Source organism: Phalangium opilio, unplaced genomic scaffold (assembly GCF_054372755.1).
Source record: "Phalangium opilio isolate 3A_F unplaced genomic scaffold, DU_Popi_V2 ptg001170l_1, whole genome shotgun sequence".
Classification (NCBI taxonomy): Eukaryota; Metazoa; Arthropoda; class Arachnida; order Opiliones; family Phalangiidae; genus Phalangium; species Phalangium opilio.
The window spans coordinates 9,095,527-9,118,869 of NW_028324255.1; the positions used below are offsets into that span (position 1 = coordinate 9,095,527).

The following is a 23,343-nucleotide window of genomic DNA, read 5'->3' on the forward strand; positions in this document are numbered from 1 at the left end:
ACTTCAGATCATTTCACTTTCAATAAATTTATGTAAATTCTAATTCCAATTATTACGTGAGTTCACCTCGCTTGAGCCCGGATAGCTCAGTCGGTAGAGCGTTAGGCTTTTAACCTAACGGTCCAGGGTTCGAGTCCCTGTTTGGGGAATTCTGTTTTTGAAGAATCATCAATAATTAAAACTTCAGATCATTTCACTTTCAATAAATTTATGTAAATTCTAATTCCAATTATTACGGGATTTAACTTCGTTCGAGACAGGATAGCTCAGTCGGTAGAGCGTTAGGCTTTTAACCTAACGGTCCTGGATTCGAGTCCCTGTTCGGGTGACTCTGTTTTTGAAGAATCATCAATAATTTAAACTTCAGATCATTACACTTTCAATAAATTTATGTAAATTCTAATTCCAATTATTACGGGATTTAACTTCGTTTGAGACAGGATAGCTCAGTCGGTAGAGCGTTAGGCTTTTAACCTAACGGTCCAGGGTTCGAGTCTCTGTTCGGGCGACTCTGTTTTTGAAGAATCATCAATAATTTAAACTTCAGATCATTTAATTTCCAGTAAAATTATTGAAATTCTAATCCCAATTATTACGGGAGTTTATTTCGTTTCAGCTCGGATAGCTCAGTCGGTAAAGCGTTAGGCTTCAAACCACGGTCCAGGGTTCGACTCCTTGTTCGGGCAACTGTGTTTTTGAAGAATCATCAATAATTTAAACTTCAGATCATTTAATTTCCAGTAAATTTATTGAAATTCTAATCCCAATTATTACGGGAGTTCATTTCGTTTCAGCCCGGATAGCTCAGTCGGTAGAGCGTTAAGCTTTTAACCTAACGGTCCAGGGTTCGAGTCCCTGTTCGGGCCATTCTGTTTTTGAAGAATCATCAATAATTTAAACTTCAGATCATTTCACTTTCAATAAATTTATGTAAATTCTAATTCCAGTTATTGCGTGAGTTCACCTCGCTTGAGCCCGGATAGCTCAGTCGGTAGAGCGTTAGGCTTTTAACCTAACGGTCCAGGGTTCGAGTCCCTGTTCGGGCGACTGTGTTTTTGAAGAATCATCAATAATTTAAAGTTCAGATCATTTAATTTCCAGTAAAATTATTGAAATTCTAATCCCAACTATTACGGGAGTTCATTTCGTTTCAGCTTGGATAGCTCAGTCGGTAGAGCGTTAGGCTTCAAACCACGGTCCAGGGTTCGACTCCTTGTTTGGGCGACTGTGTTTTTGAAGAATCATCAATAATTTAAACTTCAGATCATTTAATTTCCAGAAAATTATTGAAATTCTAATCCCAATTATTACGGGAGTTCATTTCGTTTCAGCCCGGATAGCTCAGTCGGTAGAGCGTTAGGCTTTTAACCTAACGGTCCAGGGTTCGAGTGCCTGTTCGGGCGACTCTGTTTTTAAAGAATCGTCAATAATTTAAACTTCAGATCATTTCACTTTCAATAAATTTATGTAAATTCTAATTCCAATTATTACGTGAGTTCACCTCGCTTGAGCCCGGATAGCTCAGTCGGTAGAGCGTTAGGCTTTTAACCTAACGGTCCAGGGTTCGAGTACCTGTTCGGGCCATTCTTTTTTGAAGAATCATCAATAATTTAAACTTCAGATCATTTCACTTTCAATAAATTTATGTAAATTCTAATTCCAATTATTACGGGATTTAACTTCGTTTGAGACAGGATAGCTCAGTCGGTAGAGCGTTAGGCTTTAACCTAACGGTCCAGGGTTCGAGTCCCTGTTCGGGCGACTCTGTTTTCAAAGAATCGTCAATAATTTAAACTTCAGATCATTTCAATTTCAATAAATTTATGTAAATTCTAATTCCAATTATTACGTGAGTTCACCTCGCTTGAGCCCGGATAGCTCAGTCGGTAGAGCGTTAGGCTTTTAACCTAACGGTCCAGGGTTCGAGTCCCTGTTCGGGCGACTGTGTTTTTGAAGAATCATCAATAATTTAAACTTCAGATCATTTAATTTCCAGTAAAATTATTGAAATTCTAATCCCAATTATTACGGGAGTTCATTTCGTTTCAGCCCGGATAGCTCAGTCGGTAGAGCGTTAAGCTTTTAACCTAACGGTCCAGGGTTCGAGTCCCTGTTCGGGCGACTCTGTTTTTAAAGAATCGTCAATAATTTAAACTTCAGATCATTTCACTTTCAATAAATTTATGTAAATTCTAATTCCAATTATTACGTGAGTTCACCTCGCTTGAGCCCGGATAGCTCAATCGGTAGAGCGTTAGGCTTTTAACCTAACGGTCCAGGGTTCGAGTACCTGTTCGGGCCATTCTTTTTTTGAAGAATCATCAATAATTTAAACTTCAGATCATTTCACTTTCAATAAATTTATGTAAATTCTAATTCCAATTATTACGGGATTTAACTTCGTTTGAGACAGGATAGCTCAGTCGGTAGAGCGTTAGGCTTTTAACCTAACGGTCCAGGGTTCGAGTCCCTGTTCGGGCGACTCTGTTTTTGAAGAATCATCAAAAATTTAAACTTTAGATCATTTAATTTCCAGTAAAATTATTGAAATTCTTATTCCAATTATTACGGGAGTTCACCTCGCTTGAGCCCGGATAGCTCAGTCGGTAGAGCGTTAGGCTTTTAACCTAACGGTCCAGGGTTCGAGTCCCTGTTCGGGCGACTGTGTTTTTGAAGAATCATCAATAATTTAAACTTCAGATCATTTAATTTCCAGTAACATTATTGAAATTCTAATCCCAATTATTACGGGAGTTCATTTCGCTTCAGCCCGGATAGCTCAGTCGGTAGAGCGTTAAGCTTTTAACCTAACGGTCCAGGGTTCGAGTCCCTGTTCGGGCGACTCTGTTTTTAAAGAATCGTCAATAATTTAAACTTCAGATCATTTCACTTTCAATAAATTTATGTAAATTCTAATTCCAATTATTACGTGAGTTCACCTCGCTTGAGCCCGGATAGCTCAATCGGTAGAGCGTTAGGCTTTTAACCTAACGGTCCAGGGTTCGAGTACCTGTTCGGGCCATTCTTTTTTTGAAGAATCTTCAATAATTTAAACTTCAGATCATTTCACTTTCAATAAATTTATGTAAATTCTAATTCCAATTATTACGGGATTTAACTTCGTTTGAGACAGGATAGCTCAGTCGGTAGAGCGTTAGGCTTTTAACCTAACGGTCCAGGGTTCGAGTCCCTGTTCGGGCGACTCTGTTTTTGAAGAATCATCAAAAATTTAAACTTTAGATCATTTAATTTCCAGTAAAATTATTGAAATTCTTATTCCAATTATTACGGGAGTTCACCTCGCTTGAGCCCGGATAGCTCAGTCGGTAGAGCGTTAGGCTTTTAACCTAACGGTCCAGGGTTCGAGTCCCTGTTCGGGCGACTGTGTTTTTGAAGAATCATCAATAATTTAAACTTCAGATCATTTAATTTCCAGTAAAATTATTGAAATTCTAATCCCAATTATTACGGGAGTTCACCTCGCTTGAGCCCGGATAGCTCAGTCGGTAGAGCGTTAGGCTTTTAACCTAACGGTCCAGGGTTCGAGTCCCTGTTCGGGCGACTGTGTTTTTGAAGAATCATCAATAATTTAAACTTCAGATCATTTAATTTCCAGTAAAATTATTGAAATTCTAATCCCAATTATTACGGGAGTTCTTTTCGTTTCAGCCCGGATAGCTCAGTCGGTAGAGCGTTAAGCTTTTAACCTAACGGTCCAGGGTTCGAGTCCCTGTTCGGGCGACTCTGTTTTCAAAGAATCGTCAATAATTTAAACTTCAGATCATTTCACTTTCAATAAATTTATGTAAATTCTAATTCCAATTATTACGTGAGTTCACCTCGCTTAAGCCCGGATAGCTCAGTCGGTAGAGCGTTAGGCTTTTAACCTAACGGTCCAGGGTTCGAGTACCTGTTCGGGCCATTCTGTTTTTGAAGAATCATCAATAATTTAAACTTCAGATCATTTAATTTCCAGTAAAATTATTGAAATTCTTATTCCAATTATTACGGGAGTTCACCTCTCTTGAGCCCGAATAGCTCAGTCGGTAGAGCGTTAGGCTTTTAACCTAACGGTCCAGGGTTCGAGTCCCTGTTCGGGCGACTGTGTTTTTGAAGAATCATCAATAATTTAAACTTCAGATCATTTAATTTCCAGTAAAATTATTGAAATCCTAATCCCAATTATTACGGGAGTTTCTTTCGTTTCAGCTCGGATAGCCCAGTCGGTAGAGCGTTAGGCTTCAAACCACGGTCCAGGGTTCGACTCCTTGTTCGGGCGACTGTGTTTTTGAAGAATCATCAATAATTTAAACTTCAGATCATTTAATTTCCAGTAAAATTATTGAAATTCTAATCCCAATTATTACGGGAGTTCATTTCGTTTCAGCCCGGATAGCTCAGTCGGTAGAGCGTTAAGCTTTTAACCTAACGGTCCAGGGTTCGAGTCCCTGTTCGGGCGACTCTGTTTTTAAAGAATCGTCAATAATTTAAACTTCAGATCATTTCACTTTCAATAAATTTATGTAAATACTAATTCCAATTATTACGCGAGTTCACCTCGCTTGAGCCCGGATAGCTCAGTCGGTAGAGCGTTAGGCTTTTAACCTAACGGTCCAGGGTTCGAGTACCTGTTCGGGCCATTCTGTTTTTGAAGAATCATCAATAATTTAAACTTCAGATCATTTAATTTCCAGTAAAATTATTGAAATTCTTATTCCAATTATTACGGGAGTTCACCTCTCTTGAGCCCGAATAGCTCAGTCGGTAGAGCGTTAGGCTTTTAACCTAACGGTCCAGGGTTCGAGTCCCTGTTCGGGCGACTGTGTTTTTGAAGAATCATCAATAATTTAAACTTCAGATCATTTAATTTCCAGTAAAATTATTGAAATCCTAATCCCAATTATTACGGGAGTTTCTTTCGTTTCAGCTCGGATAGCTCAGTCGGTAGAGCGTTAGGCTTCAAACCACGGTCCAGGGTTCGACTCCTTGTTCGGGCGACTGTGTTTTTGAAGAATCATCAATAATTTAAACTTCAGATCATTTAATTTCCAGTAAAATTATTGAAATTCTAATCCCAATTATTACGGGAGTTCATTTCGTTTCAGCCCGGATAGCTCAGTCGGTAGAGCGTTAAGCTTTTAACCTAACGGTCCAGGGTTCGAGTCCCTGTTCGGGCGACTCTGTTTTTAAAGAATCGTCAATTTAAACTTCAGATCATTTCACTTTCAATAAATTTATGTAAATACTAATTCCAATTATTACGCGAGTTCACCTCGCTTGAGCCCGGATAGCTCAGTCGGTAGAGCGTTAGGCTTTTAACCTAACGGTCCAGGGTTCGAGTACCTGTTCGGGCCATTCTGTTTTTGAAGAATCATCAATAATTTAAACTTCAGATCATTTAATTTCCAGTAAAATTATTGAAATTCTTATTCCAATTATTACGGGAGTTCACCTCTCTTGAGCCCGAATAGCTCAGTCGGTAGAGCGTTAGGCTTTTAACCTAACGGTCCAGGGTTCGAGTCCCTGTTCGGGCGATTGTGTTTTTGAAGAATCATCAATAATTTAAACTTCAGATCATTTAATTTCCAGTAAAATTATTGAAATTCTAATCCCAATTATTACGGGAGTTTATTTCGTTTAAGCTCGGATAGCTCAGTCGGTAAAGCGTTAGGCTTCAAACCAAGGTCCAGGGTTCGACTCCTCTTTCGGGCGACTGTGTTTTTGAAGAATCATCAATAATTTAAATTTCAGATCATTTCACTTTCAATAAATTTATGTAAATACTAATTCCAATTATTACGCGAGTTCACCTCGCTTGAGCCCGGATAGCTCAGTCGGTAGAGCGTTAGGCTTTTAACCTAACGGTCCAGGGTTCGAGTACCTGTTCGGGCCATTCTGTTTTTGAAGAATCATCAATAATTTAAACTTCAGATCATTTAATTTCCAGTAAAATTATTGAAATTCTTATTCCAATTATTACGGGAGTTTACCTCTCTTGAGCCCGAATAGCTCAGTCGGTAGAGCGTTAGGCTTTTAACCTAACGGTCCAGGGTTCGAGTCCCTGTTCGGGCGACTGTGTTTTTGAAGAATCATCAATAATTTAAACTTCAGATCATTTAATTTCCAGTAAAATTATTGAAATCCTAATCCCAATTATTACGGGAGTTTCTTTCGTTTCAGCTCGGATAGCCCAGTCGGTAGAGCGTTAGGCTTCAAACCACGGTCCAGGGTTCGACTCCTTGTTCGGGCGACTGTGTTTTTGAAGAATCATCAATAATTTAAACTTCAGATCATTTGATTTCCAGTAAAATTATTGAAATTCTAATCCCAATTATTACGGGAGTTCATTTCGTTTCAGCCCGGATAGCTCAGTCGGTAGAGCGTTAAGCTTTTAACCTAACGGTCCAGGGTTCGAGTCCCTGTTCGGGCGACTCTGTTTTCAAAGAATCGTCAATAATTTAAACTTCAGATCATTTCACTTTCAATAAATTTATGTAAATTCTAATTCCAATTATTACGTGAGTTCACCTCGCTTGAGCCCGGATAGCTCAGTCGGTAGAGCGTTAGGCTTTTAACCTAACGGTCCAGGGTTCGAGTACCTGTTCGGGCCATTCTGTTTTTGAAGAATCATCAATAATTTAAACTTCAGATCATTTAATTTCCAGTAAAATTATTGAAATTCTTATTCCAATTATTACGGGAGTTCACCTCTCTTGAGCCCGAATAGCTCAGTCGGTAGAGCGTTAGGCTTTTAACCTAACGGTCCAGGGTTCGAGTCCCTGTTCGGGCGACTGTGTTTTTGAAGAATCATCAATAATTTAAACTTCAGATCATTTAATTTCCAGTAAAATTATTGAAATCCTAATCCCAATTATTACGGGAGTTTCTTTCGTTTCAGCTCGGATAGCCCAGTCGGTAGAGCGTTAGGCTTCAAACCACGGTCCAGGGTTCGACTCCTTGTTCGGGCGACTGTGTTTTTGAAGAATCATCAATAATTTAAACTTCAGATCATTTAATTTCCAGTAAAATTATTGAAATTCTAATCCCAATTATTACGGGAGTTCATTTCGTTTCAGCCCGGATAGCTCAGTCGGTAGAGCGTTAAGCTTTTAACCTAACGGTCCAGGGTTCGAGTCCCTGTTCGGGCGACTCTGTTTTTAAAGAATCGTCAATAATTTAAACTTCAGATCATTTCACTTTCAATAAATTTATGTAAATACTAATTCCAATTATTACGCGAGTTCACCTCGCTTGAGCCCGGATAGCTCAGTCGGTAGAGCGTTAGGCTTTTAACCTAACGGTCCAGGGTTCGAGTACCTGTTCGGGCCATTCTGTTTTTGAAGAATCATCAATAATTTAAACTTCAGATCATTTAATTTCCAGTAAAATTATTGAAATTCTTATTCCAATTATTACGGGAGTTCACCTCTCTTGAGCCCGAATAGCTCAGTCGGTAGAGCGTTAGGCTTTTAACCTAACGGTCCAGGGTTCGAGTCCCTGTTCGGGCGATTGTGTTTTTGAAGAATCATCAATAATTTAAACTTCAGATCATTTAATTTCCAGTAAAATTATTGAAATTCTAATCCCAATTATTACGGGAGTTTATTTCGTTTAAGCTCGGATAGCTCAGTCGGTAAAGCGTTAGGCTTCAAACCAAGGTCCAGGGTTCGACTCCTCTTTCGGGCGACTGTGTTTTTGAAGAATCATCAATAATTTAAATTTCAGATCATTTCACTTTCAATAAATTTATGTAAATACTAATTCCAATTATTACGCGAGTTCACCTCGCTTGAGCCCGGATAGCTCAGTCGGTAGAGCGTTAGGCTTTTAACCTAACGGTCCAGGGTTCGAGTACCTGTTCGGGCCATTCTGTTTTTGAAGAATCATCAATAATTTAAACTTCAGATCATTTAATTTCCAGTAAAATTATTGAAATTCTTATTCCAATTATTACGGGAGTTTACCTCTCTTGAGCCCGAATAGCTCAGTCGGTAGAGCGTTAGGCTTTTAACCTAACGGTCCAGGGTTCGAGTCCCTGTTCGGGCGACTGTGTTTTTGAAGAATCATCAATAATTTAAACTTCAGATCATTTAATTTCCAGTAAAATTATTGAAATCCTAATCCCAATTATTACGGGAGTTTCTTTCGTTTCAGCTCGGATAGCCCAGTCGGTAGAGCGTTAGGCTTCAAACCACGGTCCAGGGTTCGACTCCTTGTTCGGGCGACTGTGTTTTTGAAGAATCATCAATAATTTAAACTTCAGATCATTTGATTTCCAGTAAAATTATTGAAATTCTAATCCCAATTATTACGGGAGTTCATTTCGTTTCAGCCCGGATAGCTCAGTCGGTAGAGCGTTAAGCTTTTAACCTAACGGTCCAGGGTTCGAGCCCCTGTTCGGGCGACTCTGTTTTCAAAGAATCGTCAATAATTTAAACTTCAGATCATTTCACTTTCAATAAATTTATGTAAATTCTAATTCCAATTATTACGTGAGTTCACCTCGCTTGAGCCCGGATAGCTCAGTCGGTAGAGCGTTAGGCTTTTAACCTAACGGTCCAGGGTTCGAGTACCTGTTCGGGCCATTCTGTTTTTGAAGAATCATCAATAATTTAAACTTCAGATCATTTAATTTCCAGTAAAATTATTGAAATTCTTATTCCAATTATTACGGGAGTTCACCTCTCTTGAGCCCGAATAGCTCAGTCGGTAGAGCGTTAGGCTTTTAACCTAACGGTCCAGGGTTCGAGTCCTTGTTCGGGCGACTGTGTTTTTGAAGAATCATCAATAATTTAAACTTCAGATCATTTAATTTCCAGTAAAATTATTGAAATCCTAATCCCAATTATTACGGGAGTTTCTTTCGTTTCAGCTCGGATAGCTCAGTCGGTAGAGCGTTAGGCTTCAAACCACGGTCCAGGGTTCGACTCCTTGTTCGGGCGACTGTGTTTTTGAAGAATCATCAATAATTTAAACTTCAGATCATTTAATTTCCAGTAAAATTATTGAAATTCTAATCCCAATTATTACGGGAGTTCATTTCGTTTCAGCCCGGATAGCTCAGTCGGTAGAGCGTTAAGCTTTTAACCTAACGGTCCAGGGTTCGAGTCCCTGTTCGGGCGACTCTGTTTTTAAAGAATCGTCAATAATTTAAACTTCAGATCATTTCACTTTCAATAAATTTATGTAAATACTAATTCCAATTATTACGCGAGTTCACCTCGCTTGAGCCCGGATAGCTCAGTCGGTAGAGCGTTAGGCTTTTAACCTAACGGTCCAGGGTTCGAGTACCTGTTCGGGCCATTCTGTTTTTGAAGAATCATCAATAATTTAAACTTCAGATCATTTAATTTCCAGTAAAATTATTGAAATTCTTATTCCAATTATTACGGGAGTTCACCTCTCTTGAGCCCGAATAGCTCAGTCGGTAGAGCGTTAGGCTTTTAACCTAACGGTCCAGGGTTCGAGTCCCTGTTCGGGCGACTGTGTTTTTGAAGAATCATCAATAATTTAAACTTCAGATCATTTAATTTCCAGTAAAATTATTGAAATTCTAATCCCAATTATTACGGGAGTTTATTTCGTTTAAGCTCGGATAGCTCAGTCGGTAAAGCGTTAGGCTTCAAACCACGGTCCAGGGTTCGACTCCTCTTTCGGGCGACTGTGTTTTTGAAGAATCATCAATAATTTAAATTTCAGATCATTTCACTTTCAATAAATTTATGTAAATACTAATTCCAATTATTACGCGAGTTCACCTCGCTTGAGCCCGGATAGCTCAGTCGGTAGAGCGTTAGGCTTTTAACCTAACGGTCCAGGGTTCGAGTACCTGTTCGGGCCATTCTGTTTTTGAAGAATCATCAATAATTTAAACTTCAGATCAATTCACTTTCAATAAATTTATGTAAATTCTAATTCCAATTATTACGGGATTTAACTTCGTTTGAGACAGGATAGCTCAGTCGGTAGAGCGTTAGGCTTTAACCTAACGATCCAGGGTTCGAGTCCCTGTTCGGGCGACTCTGTTTTTAAAGAATCGTCAATAATTTAAACTTCAGATCATTTCACTTTCAATAAATTTATGTAAATTCTAATTCCAATTATTACGTGAGTTCACCTCGCTTGAGCCCTGATAGCTCAGTCGGTAGAGCGTTAGGCTTTTAACCTAACGGTCCAGGGTTCGAGTACCTGTTCGGGAAATTCTGTTTTTGAAGAATCATCAATAATTTAAACTTCAGATCATTTCACTTTCAATAAATTTATGTAAATTCTAATTCCAATTATTACGGGATTTAACTTCGTTTGAGACAGGATAGCTCATTCGGTAGAACGTTAGGCTTTAACCTAACGGTCCAGGGTTCGAGTCCCTGTTCGGGCGACTCTGTTTTTCAAAGAATCGTCAATAATTTAAACTTCAGATCATTTCACTTTCAATAAATTTATGTAAATTCTAATTCCAATTATTACGTGAGTTCACCTCGCTTTAGCCTGGATAGCTCAGTCGGTAGAGCGTTAGGCTTTTAACCTAACGGTCCAGGGTTCGAGTACCTGTTCGGGCCATTCTGTTTTTGAAGAATCATCAATAATTTAAACTTCAGATCATTTAATTTCCAGTAAAATTATTGAAATTCTTATTCCAATTATTACGGGAGTTCACCTCGCTTGAGCCCGGATAGCTCAGTCGGTAGAGCGTTAGGCTTTTAACCTAACGGTCCAGGGTTCGAGTCCCTGTTCGGGCGACTGTGTTTTTGAAGAATCATCAATAATTTACACTTCAGATCATTTAATTTCCAGTAATATTATTGAAATTCTAATCCCAATTATTACGGGAGTTCATTTCGTTTCAGCTCGGATAGCTCAGTCGGTAGAGCGTTAGGCTTCAAACCACGGTCCAGGGTTCGAACTCTTGTTCGGGCGACTGTGTTTTTGAAGAATCATCAATAATTTAAACTTCAGATCATTTAATTTCCAGTAAAATTATTGAAATTCTAATCCCAATTATTACGGGAGTTCATTTCGTTTCAGCCCGGATAGCTCAGTCGGTAGAGCGTTAAGCTTTTAACGTAACGGTCCAGGGTTCGAGTCCCTGTTCGGGCGACTCTGTTTTTAAAGAATCGTCAATAATTTAAACTTCAGATCATTTCACTTTCAATAAATTTATGTAAATTCTAATTCCAATTATTACGGGATTTAACTTCGTTTGAGACAGGATAGCTCAGTCGGTAGAGCGTTAGGCTTCTAACCTAACGGTCCAGGGTTCGAGTCCCTGTTCGGGCGACTCTGTTTTTGAAGAATCATCAAAAATTTAAACTTTAGATCATTTAATTTCCAGTAAAATTATTGAAATTCTTATTCCAATTATTACGGGAGTTTCTTTCGTTTCAGCTCGGATAGCTCAGTCGGTAGAGCGTTAGGCTTCAAACCACGGTCCAGGGTTCGACTCCTTGTTCGGGCGACTGTGTTTTTGAAGAATCATCAATAATTTAAACTTCAGATCATTTAATTTCCAGTAAAATTATTGAAATTCTAATCCCAATTATTACGGGAGTTCATTTCGTTTCAGCCCGGATAGCTCAGTCGGTAGAGCGTTAAGCTTTTAACCTAACGGTCCAGGGTTCGAGTCCCTGTTCGGGCGACTCTGTTTTTAAAGAATCGTCAATAATTTAAACTTCAGATCATTTCACTTTCAATAAATTTATGTAAATACTAATTCCAATTATTACGCGAGTTCACCTCGCTTGAGCCCGGATAGCTCAGTCGGTAGAGCGTTAGGCTTTTAACCTAACGGTCCAGGGTTCGAGTACCTGTTCGGGCCATTCTGTTTTTGAAGAATCATCAATAATTTAAACTTCAGATCATTTAATTTCCAGTAAAATTATTGAAATTCTTATTCCAATTATTACGGGAGTTCACCTCTCTTGAGCCCGAATAGCTCAGTCGGTAGAGCGTTAGGCTTTTAACCTAACGGTCCAGGGTTCGAGTCCTTGTTCGGGCGACTGTGTTTTTGAAGAATCATCAATAATTTAAACTTCAGATCATTTAATTTCCAGTAAAATTATTGAAATTCTAATCCCAATTATTACGGGAGTTTATTTCGTTTAAGCTCGGATAGCTCAGTCGGTAAAGCGTTAGGCTTCAAACCACGGTCCAGGGTTCGACTCCTCTTTCGGGCGACTGTGTTTTTGAAGAATCATCAATAATTTAAATTTCAGATCATTTCACTTTCAATAAATTTATGTAAATACTAATTCCAATTATTACGCGAGTTCACCTCGCTTGAGCCCGGATAGCTCAGTCGGTAGAGCGTTAGGCTTTTAACCTAACGGTCCAGGGTTCGAGTACCTGTTCGGGCCATTCTGTTTTTGAAGAATCATCAATAATTTAAACTTCAGATCATTTCACTTTCAATAAATTTATGTAAATTCTAATTCCAATTATTACGGGATTTAACTTCGTTTGAGACAGGATAGCTCAGTCGGTAGAGCGTTAGGCTTTAACCTAACGATCCAGGGTTCGAGTCCCTGTTCGGGCGACTCTGTTTTTAAAGAATCGTCAATAATTTAAACTTCAGATCATTTCACTTTCAATAAATTTATGTAAATTCTAATTCCAATTATTACGTGAGTTCACCTCGCTTGAGCCCGGATAGCTCAGTCGGTAGAGCGTTAGGCTTTTAACCTAACGGTCCAGGGTTCGAGTACCTGTTCGGGAAATTCTGTTTTTGAAGAATCATCAATAATTTAAACTTCAGATCATTTCACTTTCAATAAATTTATGTAAATTCTAATTCCAATTATTACGGGATTTAACTTCGTTTGAGACAGGATAGCTCATTCGGTAGAACGTTAGGCTTTAACCTAACGGTCCAGGGTTCGAGTCCCTGTTCGGGCGACTCTGTTTTCAAAGAATCGTCAATAATTTAAACTTCAGATCATTTCACTTTCAATAAATTTATGTAAATTCTAATTCCAATTATTACGTGAGTTCACCTCGCTTTAGCCCGGATAGCTCAGTCGGTAGAGCGTTAGGCTTTTAACCTAACGGTCCAGGGTTCGAGTACCTGTTCGGGCCATTCTGTTTTTGAAGAATCATCAATAATTTAAACTTCAGATCATTTAATTTCCAGTAAAATTATTGAAATTCTTATTCCAATTATTACGGGAGTTCACCTCGCTTGAGCCCGGATAGCTCAGTCGGTAGAGCGTTAGGCTTTTAACCTAACGGTCCAGGGTTCGAGTCCCTGTTCGGGCGACTGTGTTTTTGAAGAATCATCAATAATTTAAACTTCAGATCATTTAATTTCCAGTAATATTATTGAAATTCTAATCCCAATTATTACGGGAGTTCATTTCGTTTCAGCTCGGATAGCTCAGTCGGTAGAGCGTTAGGCTTCAAACCACGGTCCAGGGTTCGAACTCTTGTTCGGGCGACTGTGTTTTTGAAGAATCATCAATAATTTAAACTTCAGATCATTTAATTTCCAGTAAAATTATTGAAATTCTAATCCCAATTATTACGGGAGTTCATTTCGTTTCAGCCCGGATAGCTCAGTCGGTAGAGCGTTAAGCTTTTAACGTAACGGTCCAGGGTTCGAGTCCCTGTTCGGGCGACTCTGTTTTTAAAGAATCGTCAATAATTTAAACTTCAGATCATTTCACTTTCAATAAATTTATGTAAATTCTAATTCCAATTATTACGGGATTTAACTTCGTTTGAGACAGGATAGCTCAGTCGGTAGAGCGTTAGGCTTCTAACCTAACGGTCCAGGGTTCGAGTCCCTGTTCGGGCGACTCTGTTTTTGAAGAATCATCAAAAATTTAAACTTTAGATCATTTAATTTCCAGTAAAATTATTGAAATTCTTATTCCAATTATTACGGGAGTTCACCTCGCTTGAGCCCGGATAGCTCAGTCGGTAGAGCGTTAGGCTTTTAACCTAACGGTCCAGGGTTCGAGTCCCTGTTCGGGCGACTGTGTTTTTGAAGAATCATCAATAATTTAAACTTCAGATCATTTAATTTCCAGTAAAATTATTGAAATTCTAATCCCAATTATTACGGGAGTTCATTTCGCTTCAGCTCGGATAGCTCAGTCGGTAGAGCGTTAGGCTTCAAACCACGGTCCAGGGTTCGACTCCTTGTTCGGGCGACTGTGTTTTTGAAGAATCATCAATAATTTAAACTTCAGATCATTTAATTTCCAGTAAAATTATTGAAATTCTAATCCCAATTATTACGGGAGTTCATTTCGTTTCATCCCGGATAGCTCAGTCGGTAGAGCGTTAGGCTTTTAACCTAACGGTCCAGGGTTCGAGTACCTGTTCGGGCCATTCTGTTTTTGAAGAATCATCAATAATTTAAACTTCAGATCATTTCACTTTCAATAAATTTATGTAAATTCTAATTCCAATTATTACGGGATTTAACTTCGTTTGAGACAGGATAGCTCAGTCGGTAGAGCGTTAGGCTTTTAACCTAAGGGTCCAGGGTTCGAGTCCCTGTTCGGGCGACTCTGTTTTTGAAGAATCATCAAAAATTTAAACTTTAGATCATTTAATTTCCAGTAAAATTATTGAAATTCTTATTCCAATTATTACGGGAGTTCACCTCGCTTGATCCCGGATAGCTCAGTCGGTAGAGCGTTAGGCTTTTAACCTAAAGGTCCAGGGTTCGAGTCCCTGTTCGGGCGACTGTGTTTTTGAAGAATCATCAATAATTTAAACTTCAAATCATTTAATTTCCAGTAAAATTATTGAAATTCTTATCCCAATTATTACGGGAGTTCACCTGGCTTGAGCCCGGATAGCTCAGTCGGTAGAGCGTTAGGCTTTTAACCTAACGGTCCAGGGTTCTAGTCCCTGTTCGGGCGACTGTGTTTTTGAAGAATCATCAATAATTTAAACTTCAGATCATTTCACTTTCAATAAATTTATGTAAATTCTAATTCCAATTATTACGGGATTTAACTTCGTTTGAGACAGGATAGCTCAGTCGGTAGAGCGTTAGGCTTTTAACCTAACGGTCCAGGGTTCGAGTCCCTGTTCGGGCGACTCTGTTTTTGAAGAATCATCAAAAATTTAAACTTTAGATCATTTAATTTCCAGTAAAATTATTGAAATTCTTATTCCAATTATTACGGGAGTTCACCTCGCTTGAGCCCGGATAGCTCAGTCGGTAGAGCGTTAGGCTTTTAACCTAACGGTCCAGGGTTCGAGTCCCTGTTCGGGCGACTGTGTTTTTGAAGAATCATCAATAATTTAAACTTCAGATCATTTAATTTCCAGTAAAATTATTGAAATTCTAATTACAATTATTACGGGAGTTCATTTCGCTTCAGCTCTGATTGCTCAGTCGGTAGAGCGTTAGGCTTCAAACCACGGTCCAGGGTTCGACTCCTTGTTCGGGCGACTGTGTTTTTGAAGAATCATCAATAATTTAAACTTCAGATCATTTAATTTCCAGTAAAATTATTGAAATTCTAATCCCAATTATTACGGGAGTTCATTTCGTTTCAGCCCGGATAGCTCAGTCGGTAGAGCGTTAGGCTTTTAACATAACGGTCCAGGGTTCGAGTCCCTGTTCGGGCGACTCTGTTTTTAAAGAATCGTCAATAATTTAAACTTCAGATCATTTCACTTTCAATAAATTTATGTAAATTCTAATTCCAATTATTACGTGAGTTCACCTCGCTTGAGCCCGGATAGCTCAGTCGGTAGAGCGTTAGGCTTTTAACCTAACGGTCCAGGGTTCGAGTACCTGTTCGGGCCATTCTGTTTTTGAAGAATCATCAATAATTTAAACTTCAGATCATTTCACTTTCAATAAATGTATGTAAATTCTAATTCCAATTATTACGGGATTTAACTTCGTTTGAGACAGGATAGCTCAGTCGGTAGAGCGTTAGGCTTTTAACCTAACGGTCCAGGGTTCGAGTACCTGTTCGGGACATTCTGTTTTTGAAGAATCATCAATAATTTAAACTTCAGATCATTTCACTTTCAATAAATTTATGTAAATTCTAATTCCAATTATTACGGGATTTAACTTCGTTTGAGACAGGATAGCTCAGTCGGTAGAGCGTTAGGCTTTTAACCTAAGGGTCCAGGGTTCGAGTCCCTGTTCGGGCGACTCTGTTTTTGAAGAATCATCAAAAATTTAAACTTCAGATCATTTAATTTCCAGTAAAATTATAGAAATTCTTATTCCAATTATTACGGGAGTTCACCTCGCTTGATCCCGGATAGCTCAGTCGGTAGAGCGTTAGGCTTTTAACCTAACGGTCCAGGGTTCTAGTCCCTGTTCGGGCGACTGTGTTTTTGAAGAATCATCAATAATTTAAACTTCAGATCATTTCACTTTCAATAAATTTATGTAAATTCTAATTCCAATTATTACGGGATTTAACTTCGTTTGAGACAGGATAGCTCAGTCGGTAGAGCGTTAGGCTTTTAACCTAACGGTCCAGGGTTCGAGTCCCTGTTCGGGCGACTCTGTTTTTGAAGAATCATCAAAAATTTAAACTTTAGATCATTTAATTTCCAGTAAAATTATTGAAATTCTTATTCCAATTATTACGGGAGTTCACCTCGCTTGAGCCCGGATAGCTCAGTCGGTAGAGCGTTAGGCTTTTAACCTAACGGTCCAGGGTTCGAGTCCCTGTTCGGGCGACTGTGTTTTTGAAGAATCATCAATAATTTAAACTTAAGATCATTTAATTTCCAGTAAAATTATTGAAATTCTAATCCCAATTATTACGGGAGTTCATTTCGCTTCAGCTCGGATAGCTCAGTCGGTAGAGCGTTAGGCTTCAAACCACGGTCCAGGGTTCGACTCCTTGTTCGGGCGACTGTGTTTTTGAAGAATCATCAATAATTTAAACTTCAGATCATTTAATTTCCAGTAAAATTATTGAAATTCTAATCCCAATTATTACGGGAGTTCATTTCGTTTCAGCCCGGATAGCTCAGTCGGTAGAGCGTTAGGCTTTTAACATAACGGTCCAGGGTTCGAGTCCCTGTTCGGGCGACTCTGTTTTTAAAGAATCGTCAATAATTTAAACTTCAGATCATTTCACTTTCAATAAATTTATGTAAATTCTAATTCCAATTATTACGTGAGTTCACCTCGCTTGAGCCCGGATAGCTCAGTCGGTAGAGCGTTAGGCTTTTAACCTAACGGTCCAGGGTTCGAGTACCTGTTCGGGCCATTCTGTTTTTGAAGAATCATCAATAATTTAAACTTCAGATCATTTCACTTTCAATAAATGTATGTAAATTCTAATTCCAATTATTACGGGATTTAACTTCGTTTGAGACAGGATAGCTCAGTCGGTAGAGCGTTAGGCTTTTAACCTAACGGTCCAGGGTTCGAGTACCTGTTCGGGACATTCTGTTTTTGAAGAATCATCAATAATTTAAACTTCAGATCATTTCACTTTCAATAAATTTATGTAAATTCTAATTCCAATTATTACGGGATTTAACTTCGTTTGAGACAGGATAGCTCAGTCGGTAGAGCGTTAGGCTTTTAACCTAAGGGTCCAGGGTTCGAGTCCCTGTTCGGGCGACTCTGTTTTCGAAGAATCATCAAAAATTTAAACTTCAGATCATTTCACTTTCAATAAATTTATGTAAATTCTAATTCCAATTATTACGGGATTTAACTTCGTTTGAGACAGGATAGCTCAGTCGGTAGAGCGTTAGGCTTTTAACCTAAGGGTCCAGGGTTCGAGTCCCTGTTCGGGCGACTCTGTTTTTGAAGAATCATCAAAAATTTAAACTTCAGATCATTTAATTTCCAGTAAAATTATAGAAATTCTTATTCCAATTATTACGGGAGTTCACCTCGCTTGATCCCGGATAGCTCAGTCGGTAGAGCGTTAGGCTTTTAACCTAACGGTCCAGGGTTCGAGTCCCTGTTCGGGCGACTGTGTTTTTGAAGAATCATCAATAATTTAAACTTCAAATCATTTAATTTCCAGTAAAATTATTGAAATTCTTATCCCAATTATTACGGGAGTTCACCTGGCTTGAGCCCGGATAGCTCAGTCGGTAGAGCGTTAGGCTTTTAACCTAACGGTCCAGGGTTCTAGTCCCTGTTCGGGCGACTGTGTTTTTGAAGAATCATCAATAATTTAAACTTCAGATCATTTCACTTTCAATAAATTTATGTAAATTCTAATTCCAATTATTACGGGATTTAACTTCGTTTGAGACAGGATAGCTCAGTCGGTAGAGCGTTAGGCTTTTAACCTAACGGTCCAGGGTTCGAGTCCCTGTTCGGGCGACTCTGTTTTTGAAGAATCATCAAAATTTAAACTTTAGATCATTTAATTTCCAGTAAAATTATTGAAATTCTTATTCCAGTAATTACGGGAGTTCACCTCGCTTGAGCCCGGATAGCTCAGTCGGTAGAGCGTTAGGCTTTTAACCTAACGGTCCAGGGTTCGAGTCCCTGTTCGGGCGACTGTGTTTTTGTAGAATCATCAATAATTTAAACTTCAGATCATTTAATTTCCAGTAAAATTATTGAAATTCTAATCCCAATTATTACGGGAGTTCATTTCGTTTCAGCCCGGATAGCTCAGTCGGTAGAGCGTTAGGCTTTTAACATAACGGTCCAGGGTTCGAGTCCCTGTTCGGGCGACTCTGTTTTTAAAGAATCGTCAATAATTTAAACTTCAGATCATTTCACTTTCAATAAATTTATGTAAATTCTAATTCCAATTATTACGTGAGTTCACCTCGCTTGAGCCCGGATAGCTCAGTCGGTAGAGCGTTAGGCTTTTAACCTAACGGTCCAGGGTTCGAGTACCTGTTCGGGCCATTCTGTTTTTGAAGAATCATCAATAATTTAAACTTCAGATCATTTCACTTTCAATAAATGTATGTAAATTCTAATTCCAATTATTACGGGATTTAACTTCGTTTGAGACAGGATAGCTCAGTCGGTAGAGCGTTAGGCTTTTAACCTAAGGGTCCAGGGTTCGAGTCCCTGTTCGGGCGACTCTGTTTTTGAAGAATCATCAAAAATTTAAACTTCAGATCATTTAATTTCCAGTAAAATTATAGAAATTCTTATTCCAATTATTACGGGAGTTCACCTCGCTTGATCCCGGATAGCTCAGTCGGTAGAGCGTTAGGCTTTTAACCTAACGGTCCAGGGTTCGAGTCCCTGTTCGGGCGACTGTGTTTTTGAAGAATCATCAATAATTTACACTTCAGATCATTTAATTTCCAGTAAAATTATTGAAATTCTAATCCCAATTATTACGGGAGTTCATTTCGTTTCAGCTCGGATAGCTCAGTCGGTAGAGCGTTAGGCTTCAAACCACGGTCCAGGGTTCGACTCCTTGTTCGGGCGACTCTGTTTTTAAAGAATCATCAATAATTTAAACTTCAAATCATTTAATTTCCAGTAAAATTATTGAAATTCTTATACCAATTATTAAGGGAGTTCACCTGGCTTGAGCCCGGATAGCTCAGTCGGTAGAGCGTTAGGCTTTTAACCTAACGGTGCAGGGTTCTAGTCCCTGTTCGGGCGACTGTGTTTTTGAAGAATCATCAATAATTTAAACTTCAGATCATTTAATTTCCAGTAAAATTATTGAAATTCTAATCCCAATTATTACGGGAGTTCATATCGTTTCAGCCCGGATAGCTCAGTCGGTAGAGCGTTAGGCTTTTAACCTAACGGTCCAGGGTTCGAGTCCCTGTTCGGGCGACTCGGTTTTTAAAGAATCGTCAATAATTTAAACTTCAGATCATTTCACTTTCAATAAATTTATGTAAATTCTAATTCCAATTATTACGTGAGTTCACCTCGCTTGAGCCCGGATAGCTCAGGCGGTAGAGCGTTAGGCTTTTAACCTAACGGTCCAGGGTTCGAGTACCTGTTCGGGCCATTCTGTTTTTGAAGAATCATCAATAATTTAAACTTCAGATCATTTCACTTTCAATAAATTTATGTAAATTCTAATTCCAATTATTACGGGATTTAACTTCGTTTGAGACAGGATAGCTCAGTCGGTAGAGCGTTCGGCTTTTAACCTAACGGTCCAGGGTTCGAGTACCTGGTCGGGCCATTCTGTTTTTGAAGAATCATCAATAATTTAAACTTCAGATCATTTAATTTCCAGTAAAATTATTGAAATTCTTATTCCAATTATTACGGGAGTTCACCTCGCTTGAGCCCGGATAGCTACGTCGGTAGAGCGTTAGGCTTCAAACCACGTTCCAGGGTTCGACTCCTTGTTCGGGCGACTCTGTTTTTAAAGAATCGTCAATAATTTAAACTTCAGATCATTTCACTTTCAATAAATTTATGTAAATTCTAATTCCAATTATTACGTGAGTTCACCTCGCTTGAGCCCGGATAGCTCAGTCGGTAGAGCGTTAGGCTTTTAACCTAACGGTCCAGGGTTCGAGTACCTGTTCGGGCCATTCTGTTTTTGAAGAATCATCAATAATTTAAACTTCAGATCATTTAATTTCCAGTAAAATTATTGAAATTCTTATTCCAATTATTACGGGAGTTCACCTCGCTTGAGCCCGGAAATCTCAGTCGGTAGAGCGTTGGGCTTTTAACCTAACGGTCCAGGGTTCGAGTCCCTGTTCGGGCGACTGTGTTTTTTTAGAATCATCAATAATTTAAACTTCAGATCATTTAATTTCCAGTAAAATCAGGAGCAGATGACAAAGGAGTCTCGGACGCTAGCTTCAACAATATAGAGGGCAATGGGACCCGCGTACGTCAAAGCTGTAGCGGTATCGTTTTCCATAGAGGCGCTATCAGACATTATAGCAGACGATGCTTTTGGTGGATTATATCTGGCACCAAAGTCTGCTGGGAATTTTCTTTGTAATAACGGACTAACGCGTACGGTGGCTACTGAGGTTCGTCTTACCCGATCGCGACATAAATATACACAATATAATTACTTTATTCAAACAGCTGTAAACGTTGGTATTAAGATAAAAGATAAGACTACATTTTGTGACCTTAAAGGTAGGAATTAATTGACTGCTACAAGCGGTTGGAAACGAAATCACTGTCTCTTACTTTTTGGGTTTTAAAAGATCGTGAGGGATTTCTTTTCCCAACCTCTTGTAGCTATCATTTAATTCAAGATGAAATTTAGAAAAATTTGGCACTGAAACACATTTTAGTTTTTTAATAGTGTACATACGTTACTCGCTGAGCTTTTCATTATCAATTTTAGTCTAAAAAAAAGATTAATAAGCCGTTGAAATCCATTTTTTTAACTCGTTACGCCTAGGCTAATTATAAGCAGACGACACGTTATAAGCAGACGATTTTTAAAGAGAGGCTCCAGACGCGATTTCCCAGATCTCCTTTCGAGACTTTGCAGCCACGCTATTGGTTGGAAAATAAAGCTCAAATTTCCTAGGAGAGGTGGCACTGGCGTAATGATTTTGGTTAATAACCGTGACGTTCGCGGATCCCATTGCCCTCTACGTTATGGAAGCTAGCGTCCGAGACTCCTTTGTCATCTGCTCCTGGTAAAATTATTGAAATTCTAATCCCAATTATTACGGGAGTTCATTTCGTTTCAGCCCGGATAGCTCAGTCGGTAGAGCGTTAGGCTTTTAACCTAACGGTCCAGGGTTCGAGTCCCTGTTCGGGCGACTCTGTTTTTAAAGAATCGTCAATAATTTAAACTTCAGATCATTTCACTTTCAATAACTTTATGTAAATTCTAATTCCAATTATTACGGGATTTAACTTCGTTTGAGACAGGATAGCTCAGTCGGTAGAGCGTTAGGCTTTCGACCTAACGGTCCAGGGTTCGAGTCCCTGTTCGGGCGACTCTGTTTTTGAAGAATCATCAATAATTTAAACTTCAGATCATTTAATTTCCAGTAAAATTATTGAAATTCTTATTCCAATTATTACGGGAGTTCACCTCGCTTGAGCCCGGATAGCTCAGTCGGTAGAGCGTTAGGCTTTTAACCTAACGGTCCAGGGTTCGAGTCCCTGTTCGGGCGACTGTGTTTTTGAAGAATCATCAATAATTTAAACTTCAGATCATTTAATTTCCAGTAAAATTATTGAAATTCTAATCCCAATTATTACGGGAGTTCATTTCGCTTCAGCTCGGATAGCTCAGTCGGTAGAGCGTTAGGCTTCAAACCACGGTCCAGGGTTCGACTCCTTGTTCGGGCGACTCTGTTTTTAAAGAATCGTCAATAATTTAAACTTCAGATCATTTCACTTTCAATAAATTTATGTAAATTCTAATTCCAATTATTACGTGAGTTCACCTCGTTTGAGCCCGGATAGCTCAGTCGGTAGAGCGTTAGGCTTTTAACCTAACGGTCCAGGGTTCGAGTACCTGTTCGGGCCATTCTGTTTTTGAAGAATCATCAATAATTTAAACTTCAGATCATTTAATTTCCAGTAAAATTATTGAAATTCTTATTCCAATTATTACGGGAGTTCACCTCGCTTGAGCCCGGAAATCTCAGTCGGTAGAGCGTTGGGCTTTTAACCTAACGGTCCAGGGTTCGAGTCCCTGTTCGGGCGACTGTGTTTTTTTAGAATCATCAATAATTTAAACTTCAGATCATTTAATTTCCAGTAAAATCAGGAGCAGATGACAAAGGAGTCTCGGACGCTAGCTTCAACAATATAGAGGGCAATGGGACCCGCGTACGTCAAAGCTGTAGCGGTATCGTTTTCCATAGAGGCGCTATCAGACATTATAGCAGACGATGCTTTTGGTGGATTATATCTGGCACCAAAGTCTGCTGGGAATTTTCTTTGTAATAACGGACTAACGCGTACGGTGGCTACTGAGGTTCGTCTTACCCGATCGCGACATAAATATACACAATATAATTACTTTATTCAAACAGCTGTAAACGTTGGTATTAAGATAAAAGATAAGACTACATTTTGTGACCTTAAAGGTAGGAATTAATTGACTGCTACAAGCGGTTGGAAACGAAATCACTGTCTCTTACTTTTTGGGTTTTAAAAGATCGTGAGGGATTTCTTTTCCCAACCTCTTGTAGCTATCATTTAATTCAAGATGAAATTTAGAAAAATTTGGCACTGAAACACATTTTAGTTTTTTAATAGTGTACATACGTTACTCGCTGAGCTTTTCATTATCAATTTTAGTCTAAAAAAAAGATTAATAAGCCGTTGAAATCCATTTTTTTAACTCGTTACGCCTAGGCTAATTATAAGCAGACGACACGTTATAAGCAGACGATTTTTAAAGAGAGGCTCCAGACGCGATTTCCCAGATCTCCTTTCGAGACTTTGCAGCCACGCTATTGGTTGGAAAATAAAGCTCAAATTTCCTAGGAGAGGTGGCA

At 38.9% G+C, this 23,343-nt stretch overlaps 73 non-coding genes across 73 annotated transcripts; all 73 read left to right on the top strand.

Moving 5' to 3' along the window:
* Positions 1-75: 75 nt before the first annotated feature.
* Positions 76-148, top strand: TRNAK-UUU (transfer RNA lysine (anticodon UUU)). The gene has a single exon. It is a non-coding gene; the product is annotated as a tRNA-Lys (tRNA).
* Positions 149-793: 645 nt separating this feature from the next.
* TRNAK-UUU (transfer RNA lysine (anticodon UUU)) lies at positions 794-866 on the top strand. Its single transcript has one exon. It is a non-coding gene; the product is annotated as a tRNA-Lys (tRNA).
* Positions 867-973: 107 nt separating this feature from the next.
* On the top strand, positions 974-1,046 carry TRNAK-UUU (transfer RNA lysine (anticodon UUU)). The gene has a single exon. It is a non-coding gene; the product is annotated as a tRNA-Lys (tRNA).
* A 284-nt stretch (positions 1,047-1,330) lies between these two features.
* TRNAK-UUU (transfer RNA lysine (anticodon UUU)) lies at positions 1,331-1,403 on the top strand. Its single transcript has one exon. It is a non-coding gene; the product is annotated as a tRNA-Lys (tRNA).
* A 107-nt stretch (positions 1,404-1,510) lies between these two features.
* Positions 1,511-1,583, top strand: TRNAK-UUU (transfer RNA lysine (anticodon UUU)). Its single transcript has one exon. It is a non-coding gene; the product is annotated as a tRNA-Lys (tRNA).
* Positions 1,584-1,868: 285 nt separating this feature from the next.
* TRNAK-UUU (transfer RNA lysine (anticodon UUU)) lies at positions 1,869-1,941 on the top strand. Its single transcript has one exon. It is a non-coding gene; the product is annotated as a tRNA-Lys (tRNA).
* A 107-nt stretch (positions 1,942-2,048) lies between these two features.
* Positions 2,049-2,121, top strand: TRNAK-UUU (transfer RNA lysine (anticodon UUU)). Its single transcript has one exon. It is a non-coding gene; the product is annotated as a tRNA-Lys (tRNA).
* A 107-nt stretch (positions 2,122-2,228) lies between these two features.
* On the top strand, positions 2,229-2,301 carry TRNAK-UUU (transfer RNA lysine (anticodon UUU)). Its single transcript has one exon. It is a non-coding gene; the product is annotated as a tRNA-Lys (tRNA).
* Positions 2,302-2,588: 287 nt separating this feature from the next.
* Positions 2,589-2,661, top strand: TRNAK-UUU (transfer RNA lysine (anticodon UUU)). Its single transcript has one exon. It is a non-coding gene; the product is annotated as a tRNA-Lys (tRNA).
* Positions 2,662-2,768: 107 nt separating this feature from the next.
* Positions 2,769-2,841, top strand: TRNAK-UUU (transfer RNA lysine (anticodon UUU)). Its single transcript has one exon. It is a non-coding gene; the product is annotated as a tRNA-Lys (tRNA).
* A 107-nt stretch (positions 2,842-2,948) lies between these two features.
* On the top strand, positions 2,949-3,021 carry TRNAK-UUU (transfer RNA lysine (anticodon UUU)). Its single transcript has one exon. It is a non-coding gene; the product is annotated as a tRNA-Lys (tRNA).
* A 287-nt stretch (positions 3,022-3,308) lies between these two features.
* TRNAK-UUU (transfer RNA lysine (anticodon UUU)) lies at positions 3,309-3,381 on the top strand. The gene has a single exon. It is a non-coding gene; the product is annotated as a tRNA-Lys (tRNA).
* Positions 3,382-3,488: 107 nt separating this feature from the next.
* Positions 3,489-3,561, top strand: TRNAK-UUU (transfer RNA lysine (anticodon UUU)). The gene has a single exon. It is a non-coding gene; the product is annotated as a tRNA-Lys (tRNA).
* A 107-nt stretch (positions 3,562-3,668) lies between these two features.
* TRNAK-UUU (transfer RNA lysine (anticodon UUU)) lies at positions 3,669-3,741 on the top strand. Its single transcript has one exon. It is a non-coding gene; the product is annotated as a tRNA-Lys (tRNA).
* Positions 3,742-3,848: 107 nt separating this feature from the next.
* On the top strand, positions 3,849-3,921 carry TRNAK-UUU (transfer RNA lysine (anticodon UUU)). The gene has a single exon. It is a non-coding gene; the product is annotated as a tRNA-Lys (tRNA).
* Positions 3,922-4,028: 107 nt separating this feature from the next.
* Positions 4,029-4,101, top strand: TRNAK-UUU (transfer RNA lysine (anticodon UUU)). Its single transcript has one exon. It is a non-coding gene; the product is annotated as a tRNA-Lys (tRNA).
* Positions 4,102-4,386: 285 nt separating this feature from the next.
* Positions 4,387-4,459, top strand: TRNAK-UUU (transfer RNA lysine (anticodon UUU)). The gene has a single exon. It is a non-coding gene; the product is annotated as a tRNA-Lys (tRNA).
* A 107-nt stretch (positions 4,460-4,566) lies between these two features.
* Positions 4,567-4,639, top strand: TRNAK-UUU (transfer RNA lysine (anticodon UUU)). Its single transcript has one exon. It is a non-coding gene; the product is annotated as a tRNA-Lys (tRNA).
* A 107-nt stretch (positions 4,640-4,746) lies between these two features.
* TRNAK-UUU (transfer RNA lysine (anticodon UUU)) lies at positions 4,747-4,819 on the top strand. Its single transcript has one exon. It is a non-coding gene; the product is annotated as a tRNA-Lys (tRNA).
* Positions 4,820-5,104: 285 nt separating this feature from the next.
* Positions 5,105-5,177, top strand: TRNAK-UUU (transfer RNA lysine (anticodon UUU)). Its single transcript has one exon. It is a non-coding gene; the product is annotated as a tRNA-Lys (tRNA).
* Positions 5,178-5,281: 104 nt separating this feature from the next.
* Positions 5,282-5,354, top strand: TRNAK-UUU (transfer RNA lysine (anticodon UUU)). Its single transcript has one exon. It is a non-coding gene; the product is annotated as a tRNA-Lys (tRNA).
* Positions 5,355-5,461: 107 nt separating this feature from the next.
* TRNAK-UUU (transfer RNA lysine (anticodon UUU)) lies at positions 5,462-5,534 on the top strand. Its single transcript has one exon. It is a non-coding gene; the product is annotated as a tRNA-Lys (tRNA).
* A 285-nt stretch (positions 5,535-5,819) lies between these two features.
* On the top strand, positions 5,820-5,892 carry TRNAK-UUU (transfer RNA lysine (anticodon UUU)). Its single transcript has one exon. It is a non-coding gene; the product is annotated as a tRNA-Lys (tRNA).
* A 107-nt stretch (positions 5,893-5,999) lies between these two features.
* On the top strand, positions 6,000-6,072 carry TRNAK-UUU (transfer RNA lysine (anticodon UUU)). Its single transcript has one exon. It is a non-coding gene; the product is annotated as a tRNA-Lys (tRNA).
* Positions 6,073-6,357: 285 nt separating this feature from the next.
* Positions 6,358-6,430, top strand: TRNAK-UUU (transfer RNA lysine (anticodon UUU)). The gene has a single exon. It is a non-coding gene; the product is annotated as a tRNA-Lys (tRNA).
* A 107-nt stretch (positions 6,431-6,537) lies between these two features.
* TRNAK-UUU (transfer RNA lysine (anticodon UUU)) lies at positions 6,538-6,610 on the top strand. Its single transcript has one exon. It is a non-coding gene; the product is annotated as a tRNA-Lys (tRNA).
* A 107-nt stretch (positions 6,611-6,717) lies between these two features.
* TRNAK-UUU (transfer RNA lysine (anticodon UUU)) lies at positions 6,718-6,790 on the top strand. The gene has a single exon. It is a non-coding gene; the product is annotated as a tRNA-Lys (tRNA).
* A 285-nt stretch (positions 6,791-7,075) lies between these two features.
* On the top strand, positions 7,076-7,148 carry TRNAK-UUU (transfer RNA lysine (anticodon UUU)). The gene has a single exon. It is a non-coding gene; the product is annotated as a tRNA-Lys (tRNA).
* A 107-nt stretch (positions 7,149-7,255) lies between these two features.
* TRNAK-UUU (transfer RNA lysine (anticodon UUU)) lies at positions 7,256-7,328 on the top strand. Its single transcript has one exon. It is a non-coding gene; the product is annotated as a tRNA-Lys (tRNA).
* A 107-nt stretch (positions 7,329-7,435) lies between these two features.
* Positions 7,436-7,508, top strand: TRNAK-UUU (transfer RNA lysine (anticodon UUU)). Its single transcript has one exon. It is a non-coding gene; the product is annotated as a tRNA-Lys (tRNA).
* Positions 7,509-7,793: 285 nt separating this feature from the next.
* On the top strand, positions 7,794-7,866 carry TRNAK-UUU (transfer RNA lysine (anticodon UUU)). Its single transcript has one exon. It is a non-coding gene; the product is annotated as a tRNA-Lys (tRNA).
* Positions 7,867-7,973: 107 nt separating this feature from the next.
* TRNAK-UUU (transfer RNA lysine (anticodon UUU)) lies at positions 7,974-8,046 on the top strand. The gene has a single exon. It is a non-coding gene; the product is annotated as a tRNA-Lys (tRNA).
* A 285-nt stretch (positions 8,047-8,331) lies between these two features.
* On the top strand, positions 8,332-8,404 carry TRNAK-UUU (transfer RNA lysine (anticodon UUU)). Its single transcript has one exon. It is a non-coding gene; the product is annotated as a tRNA-Lys (tRNA).
* A 107-nt stretch (positions 8,405-8,511) lies between these two features.
* On the top strand, positions 8,512-8,584 carry TRNAK-UUU (transfer RNA lysine (anticodon UUU)). The gene has a single exon. It is a non-coding gene; the product is annotated as a tRNA-Lys (tRNA).
* Positions 8,585-8,691: 107 nt separating this feature from the next.
* Positions 8,692-8,764, top strand: TRNAK-UUU (transfer RNA lysine (anticodon UUU)). The gene has a single exon. It is a non-coding gene; the product is annotated as a tRNA-Lys (tRNA).
* Positions 8,765-9,049: 285 nt separating this feature from the next.
* On the top strand, positions 9,050-9,122 carry TRNAK-UUU (transfer RNA lysine (anticodon UUU)). The gene has a single exon. It is a non-coding gene; the product is annotated as a tRNA-Lys (tRNA).
* Positions 9,123-9,229: 107 nt separating this feature from the next.
* TRNAK-UUU (transfer RNA lysine (anticodon UUU)) lies at positions 9,230-9,302 on the top strand. The gene has a single exon. It is a non-coding gene; the product is annotated as a tRNA-Lys (tRNA).
* A 107-nt stretch (positions 9,303-9,409) lies between these two features.
* TRNAK-UUU (transfer RNA lysine (anticodon UUU)) lies at positions 9,410-9,482 on the top strand. The gene has a single exon. It is a non-coding gene; the product is annotated as a tRNA-Lys (tRNA).
* A 285-nt stretch (positions 9,483-9,767) lies between these two features.
* TRNAK-UUU (transfer RNA lysine (anticodon UUU)) lies at positions 9,768-9,840 on the top strand. Its single transcript has one exon. It is a non-coding gene; the product is annotated as a tRNA-Lys (tRNA).
* A 646-nt stretch (positions 9,841-10,486) lies between these two features.
* TRNAK-UUU (transfer RNA lysine (anticodon UUU)) lies at positions 10,487-10,559 on the top strand. The gene has a single exon. It is a non-coding gene; the product is annotated as a tRNA-Lys (tRNA).
* A 107-nt stretch (positions 10,560-10,666) lies between these two features.
* Positions 10,667-10,739, top strand: TRNAK-UUU (transfer RNA lysine (anticodon UUU)). Its single transcript has one exon. It is a non-coding gene; the product is annotated as a tRNA-Lys (tRNA).
* A 285-nt stretch (positions 10,740-11,024) lies between these two features.
* TRNAK-UUU (transfer RNA lysine (anticodon UUU)) lies at positions 11,025-11,097 on the top strand. The gene has a single exon. It is a non-coding gene; the product is annotated as a tRNA-Lys (tRNA).
* Positions 11,098-11,204: 107 nt separating this feature from the next.
* TRNAR-UCU (transfer RNA arginine (anticodon UCU)) lies at positions 11,205-11,277 on the top strand. The gene has a single exon. It is a non-coding gene; the product is annotated as a tRNA-Arg (tRNA).
* A 285-nt stretch (positions 11,278-11,562) lies between these two features.
* Positions 11,563-11,635, top strand: TRNAK-UUU (transfer RNA lysine (anticodon UUU)). The gene has a single exon. It is a non-coding gene; the product is annotated as a tRNA-Lys (tRNA).
* Positions 11,636-11,742: 107 nt separating this feature from the next.
* On the top strand, positions 11,743-11,815 carry TRNAK-UUU (transfer RNA lysine (anticodon UUU)). Its single transcript has one exon. It is a non-coding gene; the product is annotated as a tRNA-Lys (tRNA).
* Positions 11,816-11,922: 107 nt separating this feature from the next.
* TRNAK-UUU (transfer RNA lysine (anticodon UUU)) lies at positions 11,923-11,995 on the top strand. The gene has a single exon. It is a non-coding gene; the product is annotated as a tRNA-Lys (tRNA).
* A 285-nt stretch (positions 11,996-12,280) lies between these two features.
* On the top strand, positions 12,281-12,353 carry TRNAK-UUU (transfer RNA lysine (anticodon UUU)). Its single transcript has one exon. It is a non-coding gene; the product is annotated as a tRNA-Lys (tRNA).
* Positions 12,354-12,998: 645 nt separating this feature from the next.
* On the top strand, positions 12,999-13,071 carry TRNAK-UUU (transfer RNA lysine (anticodon UUU)). The gene has a single exon. It is a non-coding gene; the product is annotated as a tRNA-Lys (tRNA).
* Positions 13,072-13,178: 107 nt separating this feature from the next.
* Positions 13,179-13,251, top strand: TRNAK-UUU (transfer RNA lysine (anticodon UUU)). Its single transcript has one exon. It is a non-coding gene; the product is annotated as a tRNA-Lys (tRNA).
* Positions 13,252-13,536: 285 nt separating this feature from the next.
* Positions 13,537-13,609, top strand: TRNAK-UUU (transfer RNA lysine (anticodon UUU)). The gene has a single exon. It is a non-coding gene; the product is annotated as a tRNA-Lys (tRNA).
* A 107-nt stretch (positions 13,610-13,716) lies between these two features.
* Positions 13,717-13,789, top strand: TRNAR-UCU (transfer RNA arginine (anticodon UCU)). The gene has a single exon. It is a non-coding gene; the product is annotated as a tRNA-Arg (tRNA).
* Positions 13,790-13,896: 107 nt separating this feature from the next.
* On the top strand, positions 13,897-13,969 carry TRNAK-UUU (transfer RNA lysine (anticodon UUU)). The gene has a single exon. It is a non-coding gene; the product is annotated as a tRNA-Lys (tRNA).
* Positions 13,970-14,614: 645 nt separating this feature from the next.
* On the top strand, positions 14,615-14,687 carry TRNAK-UUU (transfer RNA lysine (anticodon UUU)). Its single transcript has one exon. It is a non-coding gene; the product is annotated as a tRNA-Lys (tRNA).
* Positions 14,688-14,794: 107 nt separating this feature from the next.
* Positions 14,795-14,867, top strand: TRNAK-UUU (transfer RNA lysine (anticodon UUU)). The gene has a single exon. It is a non-coding gene; the product is annotated as a tRNA-Lys (tRNA).
* A 287-nt stretch (positions 14,868-15,154) lies between these two features.
* On the top strand, positions 15,155-15,227 carry TRNAK-UUU (transfer RNA lysine (anticodon UUU)). Its single transcript has one exon. It is a non-coding gene; the product is annotated as a tRNA-Lys (tRNA).
* Positions 15,228-15,512: 285 nt separating this feature from the next.
* Positions 15,513-15,585, top strand: TRNAK-UUU (transfer RNA lysine (anticodon UUU)). The gene has a single exon. It is a non-coding gene; the product is annotated as a tRNA-Lys (tRNA).
* A 107-nt stretch (positions 15,586-15,692) lies between these two features.
* On the top strand, positions 15,693-15,765 carry TRNAK-UUU (transfer RNA lysine (anticodon UUU)). Its single transcript has one exon. It is a non-coding gene; the product is annotated as a tRNA-Lys (tRNA).
* An 827-nt stretch (positions 15,766-16,592) lies between these two features.
* Positions 16,593-16,665, top strand: TRNAK-UUU (transfer RNA lysine (anticodon UUU)). The gene has a single exon. It is a non-coding gene; the product is annotated as a tRNA-Lys (tRNA).
* Positions 16,666-16,950: 285 nt separating this feature from the next.
* TRNAK-UUU (transfer RNA lysine (anticodon UUU)) lies at positions 16,951-17,023 on the top strand. The gene has a single exon. It is a non-coding gene; the product is annotated as a tRNA-Lys (tRNA).
* A 107-nt stretch (positions 17,024-17,130) lies between these two features.
* On the top strand, positions 17,131-17,203 carry TRNAK-UUU (transfer RNA lysine (anticodon UUU)). The gene has a single exon. It is a non-coding gene; the product is annotated as a tRNA-Lys (tRNA).
* Positions 17,204-17,850: 647 nt separating this feature from the next.
* On the top strand, positions 17,851-17,923 carry TRNAK-UUU (transfer RNA lysine (anticodon UUU)). The gene has a single exon. It is a non-coding gene; the product is annotated as a tRNA-Lys (tRNA).
* Positions 17,924-18,030: 107 nt separating this feature from the next.
* On the top strand, positions 18,031-18,103 carry TRNAK-UUU (transfer RNA lysine (anticodon UUU)). Its single transcript has one exon. It is a non-coding gene; the product is annotated as a tRNA-Lys (tRNA).
* Positions 18,104-18,389: 286 nt separating this feature from the next.
* On the top strand, positions 18,390-18,462 carry TRNAK-UUU (transfer RNA lysine (anticodon UUU)). The gene has a single exon. It is a non-coding gene; the product is annotated as a tRNA-Lys (tRNA).
* A 107-nt stretch (positions 18,463-18,569) lies between these two features.
* On the top strand, positions 18,570-18,642 carry TRNAK-UUU (transfer RNA lysine (anticodon UUU)). Its single transcript has one exon. It is a non-coding gene; the product is annotated as a tRNA-Lys (tRNA).
* Positions 18,643-18,749: 107 nt separating this feature from the next.
* TRNAK-UUU (transfer RNA lysine (anticodon UUU)) lies at positions 18,750-18,822 on the top strand. Its single transcript has one exon. It is a non-coding gene; the product is annotated as a tRNA-Lys (tRNA).
* Positions 18,823-19,109: 287 nt separating this feature from the next.
* On the top strand, positions 19,110-19,182 carry TRNAK-UUU (transfer RNA lysine (anticodon UUU)). Its single transcript has one exon. It is a non-coding gene; the product is annotated as a tRNA-Lys (tRNA).
* A 285-nt stretch (positions 19,183-19,467) lies between these two features.
* On the top strand, positions 19,468-19,540 carry TRNAK-UUU (transfer RNA lysine (anticodon UUU)). Its single transcript has one exon. It is a non-coding gene; the product is annotated as a tRNA-Lys (tRNA).
* Positions 19,541-19,647: 107 nt separating this feature from the next.
* TRNAK-UUU (transfer RNA lysine (anticodon UUU)) lies at positions 19,648-19,720 on the top strand. The gene has a single exon. It is a non-coding gene; the product is annotated as a tRNA-Lys (tRNA).
* A 645-nt stretch (positions 19,721-20,365) lies between these two features.
* On the top strand, positions 20,366-20,438 carry TRNAK-UUU (transfer RNA lysine (anticodon UUU)). The gene has a single exon. It is a non-coding gene; the product is annotated as a tRNA-Lys (tRNA).
* Positions 20,439-21,572: 1,134 nt separating this feature from the next.
* Positions 21,573-21,645, top strand: TRNAK-UUU (transfer RNA lysine (anticodon UUU)). The gene has a single exon. It is a non-coding gene; the product is annotated as a tRNA-Lys (tRNA).
* A 107-nt stretch (positions 21,646-21,752) lies between these two features.
* On the top strand, positions 21,753-21,825 carry TRNAE-UUC (transfer RNA glutamic acid (anticodon UUC)). Its single transcript has one exon. It is a non-coding gene; the product is annotated as a tRNA-Glu (tRNA).
* A 107-nt stretch (positions 21,826-21,932) lies between these two features.
* TRNAK-UUU (transfer RNA lysine (anticodon UUU)) lies at positions 21,933-22,005 on the top strand. Its single transcript has one exon. It is a non-coding gene; the product is annotated as a tRNA-Lys (tRNA).
* A 285-nt stretch (positions 22,006-22,290) lies between these two features.
* On the top strand, positions 22,291-22,363 carry TRNAK-UUU (transfer RNA lysine (anticodon UUU)). Its single transcript has one exon. It is a non-coding gene; the product is annotated as a tRNA-Lys (tRNA).
* Positions 22,364-23,343: the final 980 nt, after the last annotated feature.